This window comes from Callorhinus ursinus, unplaced genomic scaffold (assembly GCF_003265705.2).
Source record: "Callorhinus ursinus isolate GAN/ISIS: 27379988/994484 unplaced genomic scaffold, GSC_fseal_2.0 scaffold13, whole genome shotgun sequence".
NCBI lineage: Eukaryota > Metazoa > Chordata > Mammalia > Carnivora > Otariidae > Callorhinus > Callorhinus ursinus.
This window is the reverse complement of record NW_027397075.1, coordinates 45,894,667-45,902,743: the sequence shown is the minus strand read 5'-3', so window position 1 is coordinate 45,902,743 and position 8,077 is coordinate 45,894,667. Positions and strand designations below refer to the sequence as shown.

Sequence of the window (8,077 nt, the reverse complement as noted above, 5' to 3'; positions counted from 1 at the left end):
GACTTGCTCTTCTACTAGGTATGTGTGTGTATCAGTCCAAGTCCTCTGCGAAGCACACACCAAGACAGGATTAGCTGTGCAAGAATTTTATTAGGAGCAAGGTCTGGGATAGAAAATGGTGAGGGAACCGGGAAAAGCTGGACAAGCTGCCAGGCAGTCATGCAAGACTGACCCCAAGGGAAGGAGAGAAGGCTGGGAGTTGGGTCAAAACATCCTAGAATGCCATGCAGTCTAAGGAAAGTTCAACAAGACCTCGAGAATCCTGGAGCCAAAGTCATCCATCAGAGGGGTCCAGTGTCTCCCAGGGTTGAAACTGCCTTAGTATTCATGCCACACTCACTCGCTGGCTGGAAAAAGCCCATGGGAAGCCAGACCTCGGTGTAAATGCCGCCATAGATTTCAGAGCGCAACAGCTGGAGGCCATGGTCAATTGCACTCCCTAGGGTTGGAGTCCTACTAGATTCATTGTCAAGGTCACCACCACACGTTATCAATGAGCTCATCTTCAGACAGAGCTTCAGTAATTTAAAAAAACAAAAAATAAAGGTTTGTTTGGAGATGGCAGAGGTGGAGGAGACACTGAAGCGACTTCAGAGCCAGAAGGGAGTACAGGGCATCATCGTGGTGAACACAGAAGGCATTCCCATCAAGAGCACCATGGGCAATCCCACCACCACACAGTATGCCAACCTCATGCACAACTTCATCTTGAAGGCCCGGAGCACAATGCATGAAATCGACCTCCAGAATGACCTCACCTTCCTTCGAATTCGCTCCAAGAAAAATGAAATTATGATTGCACCAGATAAAGACTATTTCCTGATTGTGATTCAGAATCCAACTGAATAAACCATTCTCTTGACTCCCTGCATCATTCCTTAATTTAACAGCCACCAAGAATAATAATGTTTAATCATGTCAACCAACTGGCAGGTGGAAATCACCTTAGAGCCTACTTAGACCAACCCAGTGACCAAAGTCATCAAAGTCATCCCTCTGCTGGCCAATCACCCTTGAATCCTTGGGAGGGCCTTCTTTCCTCACCTCCAGATTTTGGAGCAAGAGCTTTGAGCAGCCCACACCCTACTTCCTCCTGACCTTCAGTTCACTTTGTCACCCTTGGAAAAGGCTGTTTTTCTTTAACTAAAAATAACTGAAATGCTTAAAAAAATAAATAAATAAATAAACAGAAAATAGAGAGGGAATTTGTGCTACATTTTTGGTTTCTTTCTTCCATAAGTTCTATGCAACTGTTTACCTTATTTTCAAATAAAGAAGGAAAGCATTTCTATCTGGTTAATGATTGCATAACTTTCCTGAGTCCCACAGGTAAAAGATGAAGACTTGTAAAACAGAGAAATAGCTGGAATTCTGTGTGCAAGCAACAAAGAAATGGACAGCAACTGAGGGCTATGTAAGAGCAAAGAAGAAAAATGAGGGAAAGCTGGAGGAAATCTAGACATCTCAGAGGCAGGTAGCCAGGAAGAAATTCCCAGAAAAAGGCTGCTGAAAGATACTGAAGAATAAGAATGTCCAGTCGTCAGAATAAGTGATATTTTAATGCAAAGCACCAGCATCAGATATACAAGTTACCAATTACCCACTTGGTTTTTAAGTGCTAGGTTTTGGGAAGAGGGGGTTAAATACTAGTGCTTCTCTAAAATATATGTCTTAGATGTTGAGTTCTTTTTGCTTAGTCTCCACAGGGGGCATTTGGGTTATGTTGAACTCTAAGGAACAATCCAAATTTTTTGCTTAAATTCAAATTTATCTTTATCAAATAGGCTTTTAAAGGCTCATAAGCCAGAACTTGGAAATATCTCATGCTGTGCAAATACTGTCATAATTGTTCAATCTGCATATGTGTTTGTACTAGTCAAATCTTTGCCTTACCTTTTAGACTGTAAACTCTTTAGGAATATCTTTAAGAATATAGGGGCACCTGCCCAGCTCAGTTGGTGGAGCATGCGACTCTTGATCTTGGGGTTGTAAGTTCGAGCCCCACGGTGGATGTAGAGATTACTTAAATCAAATCTTTTTTTAAAAAGGATATAAATATTTTCTGTTGCTGCTGCATTTGTCATAAGATTTTTATTTGATTATGACCATGATGTTTGAATTCTGGAAGTCTATATACAAAAGTAAAATACTTTATACACATATTAATACAAATTTGGTAGGCTCCTCCTTATCTATTTCTTCCATTGTACTTTTGCTGCATGTGACACTGTTGATCAATCACTTACTGGATGACGCTTTTTCTTGGCCTCCCATTACATTAACTTCTTGGCTCTCCTCCTAGCTCCCTGCTTCCTCTTCTCCCCAGCTATCTTTGGCTTTCTATAACCTCTTAATTTTGAATAGCACACATCAATCTCTCTGAGATCTCTTCCATTTCATGGCTTCCATTATCACCTCTAACCTAATGATCCTACTGTATATCCCCAAATCTTACTTAACTCTGATCCTGTAGCTCCAACATCCTCCAGGATATTGAAAATATTCTGCCATCATTGCTAATTCAATATGGTCCAAAGCATTCTTTTGCTATCACTTATCAATGCCACTACCATTGTCTTCTGCTCCTACAAAGGAAACGGTGGTGATATCTTTGAATTATTCTTTTTTATTCTTCTACCCACATGTAACTGCTTTACCAAATCGTATTTCTCTTTTCTTTGCAAAACAATATATCAACGACCTGTCTGATCCCAAGCCCTTGGCTTGATGAGGTTGTGTGGTCCTTTAAGCTTGGCTCATATCCCCTTTCTGCATTTAAAAGAGACCTCGGTGGGCGCCTGCGTGGCTCAGTTGGTTAAGCGACTGCCTTCGGCTCAGGTCATGATCCTGGAGTCCCGGGATCGAGTCCCACATCGGGCTCCCTGCTCAGCAGGGGGTCTGCTTCTCCCTCTGACCCTCTTCCCTCTCATGCATCTCTCTCATTCTCTCTCTCTCAAATAAATAAATAAAATCTTAAAAAAAAAAAAAAAGAGAGAGAGACCTCAGTGTTTCTCCCAAAGTTTTCAGGGTTTTCTGGGGATCTTATACCTCAGCTAGTCATTCTGGTCCCTGTTTGCCACTTCTGATGAATTTTCAATCTTCCTCATAGCTCATCTTTGTAGCTAGTCACCCCATGGACCCCAAGGGGGCCCCAGAATGGGATAGGATCCCTTTGTTTTATTTTACCCCAAACATATCTCACCCAACAAAGCCCTATAGAGAAAACTTTACTGAAGATTTCAATAGTAATGACAAAGGGCCCATGTGATTGCATTCAGAGCAGATAATAAAACTAAATATTCAACTTCCCTGTTTGTAAGGTATACCTTTGTGTAGCCAGGGAATATTCACTAACCATCCCTTCTGCTAAGGCTCCAGCCCTCATCATGTCTCCAAGTTCCATCTCCTCTCTCTTAATCTCTTGTCTTCTCTGCTGGCTCAGTCTCAACCCCCAAGTTCCTACTTACTTCTTATGCAGGTAAAGTGGGACCAACTTTTGGAGACTGTGGCAATAGTTTATCTATCACTTTGTCTCATAAGATTGAGAACTTTCTACAAGTGGGTTTCACATCTGAGTCATTTTTGTAATCTCTATAGTCTGGCCTGATGACTGCCATGTAGTAGGTTCTTGATAAATGCCTAATGAATTCAACTGAAACTGGGTTCATTTTCTTTGGAAATGGTAATTTTTTTCACTGTGTAACTTACCTTTCCATGCAAATGACTATACTGTGAAATTTATTTCAACAGGTAGGTCACTTGAGAAAGTTAAAAAATATGTGATATTGAATGATCTGTTGGATTGATTTTTTTGACATTAAAATAACCACTTCCTTGAGGCTCTTTAGTAGAAAAGTTTTGATTTCTTAACTCAGTAAAGGATGTCATCTGCTTCCAAAGGCCTTATGCAAGGAGCTTTGTGGGATCCAAGGCTAAATCACACATGGTTCTAACTCAGATGCCTGCAATCTAAAGGGGTGACAAGGATATGGATTCGTATCATCAGGGGGTAAATGTACAACCCTCTGTATGGGCAGAGGGTTGAATTCTCTCAGTTGGTGTTGGAAAGGTGTGACTCAGACCTCCAGGGGGATGTGGGTTGTTGGGGCATGGTAGTTGTAGTGATGACTGTCCCTTCCATTTGAGCCTTGTGTTGACATTGATGTGTTGTCATCAGAGGGCTTATACCAACTTCATGCTTTCACTTTATTTTTATATTTTCTCTTGAAAAGCTTGCAATTTTATTTTTTTTAAGATTTATTTTTAAGTAATCTCTACATCCAACATGGGGCTTGAACCCACAACTCTGAAATCTCATGCTCCACGGACTGAACCAGCCAGGTGCCCCAAAAAGCTTTTGATTTTAAATATCTTTATAGAGAAAACAGAATCTTGACTTAGATTTCACATTGCCATGGCTTTTCTGAAAATTATTTCTTTTTCTGTCAGCACAAGTGACGCTCTACTTATGGCCACTGAGAGGATCAGCAGTGGCTCTGGAATATAGTCAGGTGCACTGTGGACCCTCACAGACCACTAGCCTTATGACCTCAACTAATCTAACCTAACCACTTCCAAGTGAGAAGGGGACATTTAATGGACCCCACTTAATCACTGAAATTGCCTCTGTTGGCAGTTGCCATCACTTGCCAAGTGACGGTACATCTATAATTAGATACCTCTAGTGAAAAAGACCTCACTTCCTCTTTAGGTTGCCCATTCTAACATCAGACATCTCTCTTAGAAATGTCTTCATTATATTGTATGAAAATCTGTCTCCCAGCCTCTTCAGCCATTGGTCCCAGTTCTGCCCAACTGGGGTCATCCAGAAAAAACTAATCACTCTTAGTCATTAGTGACTGTGACTAGTACTGTATTTGAAGATAAGGAAGAAGATCCCCCGCTCAGTCTTCTCTTCTCCAGACTAAAAATCTCCTGTGCTTTCAGTAACACTTTGTTGGACTGGGTTTTGAGTTGTTTCTCTAGCTTTCACACCTTCTTTGGAAAATATATACTTCACTTATATTTTTTAAAGTATAGCATCTGGATATATGATTGCACACATTTCATGTGTGTTCTAAGTACTATTGAACAAGACAATCACCTACATAATTTTAAACATAAGCTTTTATAATGCCTCTTAAAAGCACATTTCTTTTGGGCTTTTGGCAGGGGAGGGCACCATTCACATTATTTTTTATATTGAGGTTTATGCTAGTTAAAATCTTTCTTTTTCACACATGCTGTGACTAAGACATATGTACTTGCCATATAGTAAGAGTCTGATAAATATTAGCTATCATTATTAGCAGTTATCCTTTTTTTGTGACAGTAAATTTGATAAATATGTTCTCTACAAGTTTATCTCAACATTGATGTAAACTTTAAAAAATAAAAGAGTATGGTTGAAGATAGATTTCACAGTATACTTCTATAACCTTCTCTCCTGACTGATATCAATCCTATACTTAAACTCCTTTGGGCATGGATATTCATTAGTTACTAATCTACCCTATTATCTTTAGGAATCCAAACTTTCCCATTTCCCTCAACTCTGGATATGATGAGTTCCCAGGGAATGCAAATATCACTTCCTGTTTCACCTCTCCCTACCTCTACTGATGCCCCTGGTCGAGGAGAACTGCCCCCTCCACTCTTCTGCCTCCCACTTCCACCTTGCCCTCCAAGTACAGTTCTTCTGTCCCCACCGGAGTCTCATATTTGCTAATATATATGTCCTTTCAGCTACTTTGAGTCATCCATCAGCACCATTGCCAATTCTGCTGGATACCATTACTTTTGGTGAGCACAGCTCCCATCACCACTGGGTATAACATCAGCTTCCTCTGCCAGGAACCACTGCCATCTTCCTATGGCATGATGGTCTCCCATAAAGCACTGTTCTGGCTTTTCCAACTCCTGTCTACACCACTATTGCTACACTGGAATCTTTAATTTGCCTAAATGGATGGTGGTTTATGGTAGACCAACTTTCTCATACTTTCTCAAACTGTTTGCTTGTTTGTTTATATAATCTCTACACCCAACATGGGGCTCAAACTCATGACCCTGAGACCGTGAGTGTCATGCTCTTCTGACTGAGCCAGCCAGGCACCCCTGAGCTATACTCTGTTGAAAGGGCACAATGCAGTGCTGCTTGGGTCCCTGATATATTAATACATGTGGGGTTGATTTTTATTTTCAATTTTTTTTTTTCATTTTACAGGTGTAATCTCTCTCCTAGGGCCCAGACATGAGCTCCTGTAGCTGGACCAGGAAGCAAGTCAGATTTGCTCTTCCCCTTCCTATGTTTTCTTGTCATTTTCATACGTGGTTCCTTCTTCCCTTTGAATGAATTCTCTCTCAAAGATTACCTTAGTCTACTTCTAGCATCAGTCAGACAGCACAAGTTTGAACCTCAAACTTACCCTTAACCTGTGATCCCCACTATACACACACACACACACACACACACACACACACACACACACACACACAACTACCATCTATGGATTCCTTTCTTTGTGTGTAACACCATAAAAAAAAATGTTACCTATATTACCTTGTTTCAATCCTCACAATTCTTAAGTAGAGGCAAATATTATAATCTTTATTGTATAGATGAGGACACTAAAATTTCAAGAGTTTATATAACTTGCTTAAGGTTACATAATAAGATATTGACAGAACTGTGACTCAGTCTGTCCTTTTAACTGTCACATTTTTCTCCCTCCCTCCACTCAGGCCTTCTTTCTCCATCTCATGCCCAAGTATCAAATAATGAGGCCCTTTACCCACTACCTTTGCTTTGTCTTCAAATATATTAGAAATCCAAGGACTTCTTCCTACCACTTTGGATGCTACCATCTTGATGCTGGCCACCAAGGTCTCTCCAACTGCAATGGACTCACACTGGTCTCCCTCTTTCCTCAAAGGACTTCTTTAAGATGTACATCAGTTAATTTCACTCCTCTGCTCCAACCAGCTGATGATTTTCCTTAGCTTGCTGGAAAACATAAAGTGATAGACTCCCCTTTGAGTTCTTGCCTCAACACTGAGGCGGTTTTCCTGCCTGATGACTTCTGTGCCCCTGCCCTCACTGGCCCTGCTGCAGATACTGTTCCCCTAGGATTCTTAAGGGCCATTTGCCTCCCTTCTTCTCTGAGTACTCTTTGCCTTGCTATCACCAAGGCTTGCTCCCTCTGCTCCAAGCCTGGCTCAAATGACCTTCTTGTGGAATCTTCCTGACCACCCACCTCCCCAGTTTGGACCTGCTTCCCACACTTGTGTCCATGTGACATGCTGTGTGTCTCATTTCATAATGAGTCTCCCTGTCTCCCGTCATTCAGACCATGAGTACCTTGACCAGGGCCTGACATGGACAGACTCTGGAGCAATATATTACCCAAGAAGTAAACTCAAGAAGAGGGGTAAATAATAAATCAAAGCTCAGGGGGAAAAAAATCTATTTTTTAAATTAATCTATTAATCTAGCTTCCCTGCCAAAAACAGGCATGGGATTATTCCAGTATGACTTGCTCTTTGTGAATACATCCTGGCTTTTGGTGAATATGACTTTTATTTGTAGGAACTTCCCTAAGATAATCTATTATAGCACTATGTTGTTAAACTCACTGGTTTACAGTTTCCCTAATCCACATTTTCTTTTCAAGCTAGGACAAAACTTGTTCAAATGTGGTACCTGTTACTTCTTATTCTCTCTAGTTCCTCAAAGATCCCAGACAGTGCTATAGTGAGCAAATTTACAAATTCTTTCACAACCTGGAATCTAATTTTTCTTGGTCATAAATCCTTTCTCTATTTATATACCATAAGAGAATCTGTAATTCCTACTTTCCAGTTACTGAAACCAAATACTGTTGGTTACCTATACTACATGTAGGTGAGGAAGGACAGGAACCAGACACAGCGGTACGCCATTTCAGGGGGCCGATGGACCAGTGCAAGAGACAGACATATAAAAACACAACAGTAATCAGTGTGATCAAGGTGGAAATAAAATCAATGGGCACAAAAGAGGGCCCCAAGAAGACCCAAGAGTTAATTCTAGCCTGAG

At 40.9% G+C, this 8,077-nt stretch overlaps 1 pseudogene; it reads left to right on the top strand.

The window, feature by feature from the left end:
- Positions 1-552: 552 nt before the first annotated feature.
- Positions 553-1,159, top strand: LOC112828771 (dynein light chain roadblock-type 1 pseudogene; annotated as a pseudogene).
- Positions 1,160-8,077: the final 6,918 nt, after the last annotated feature.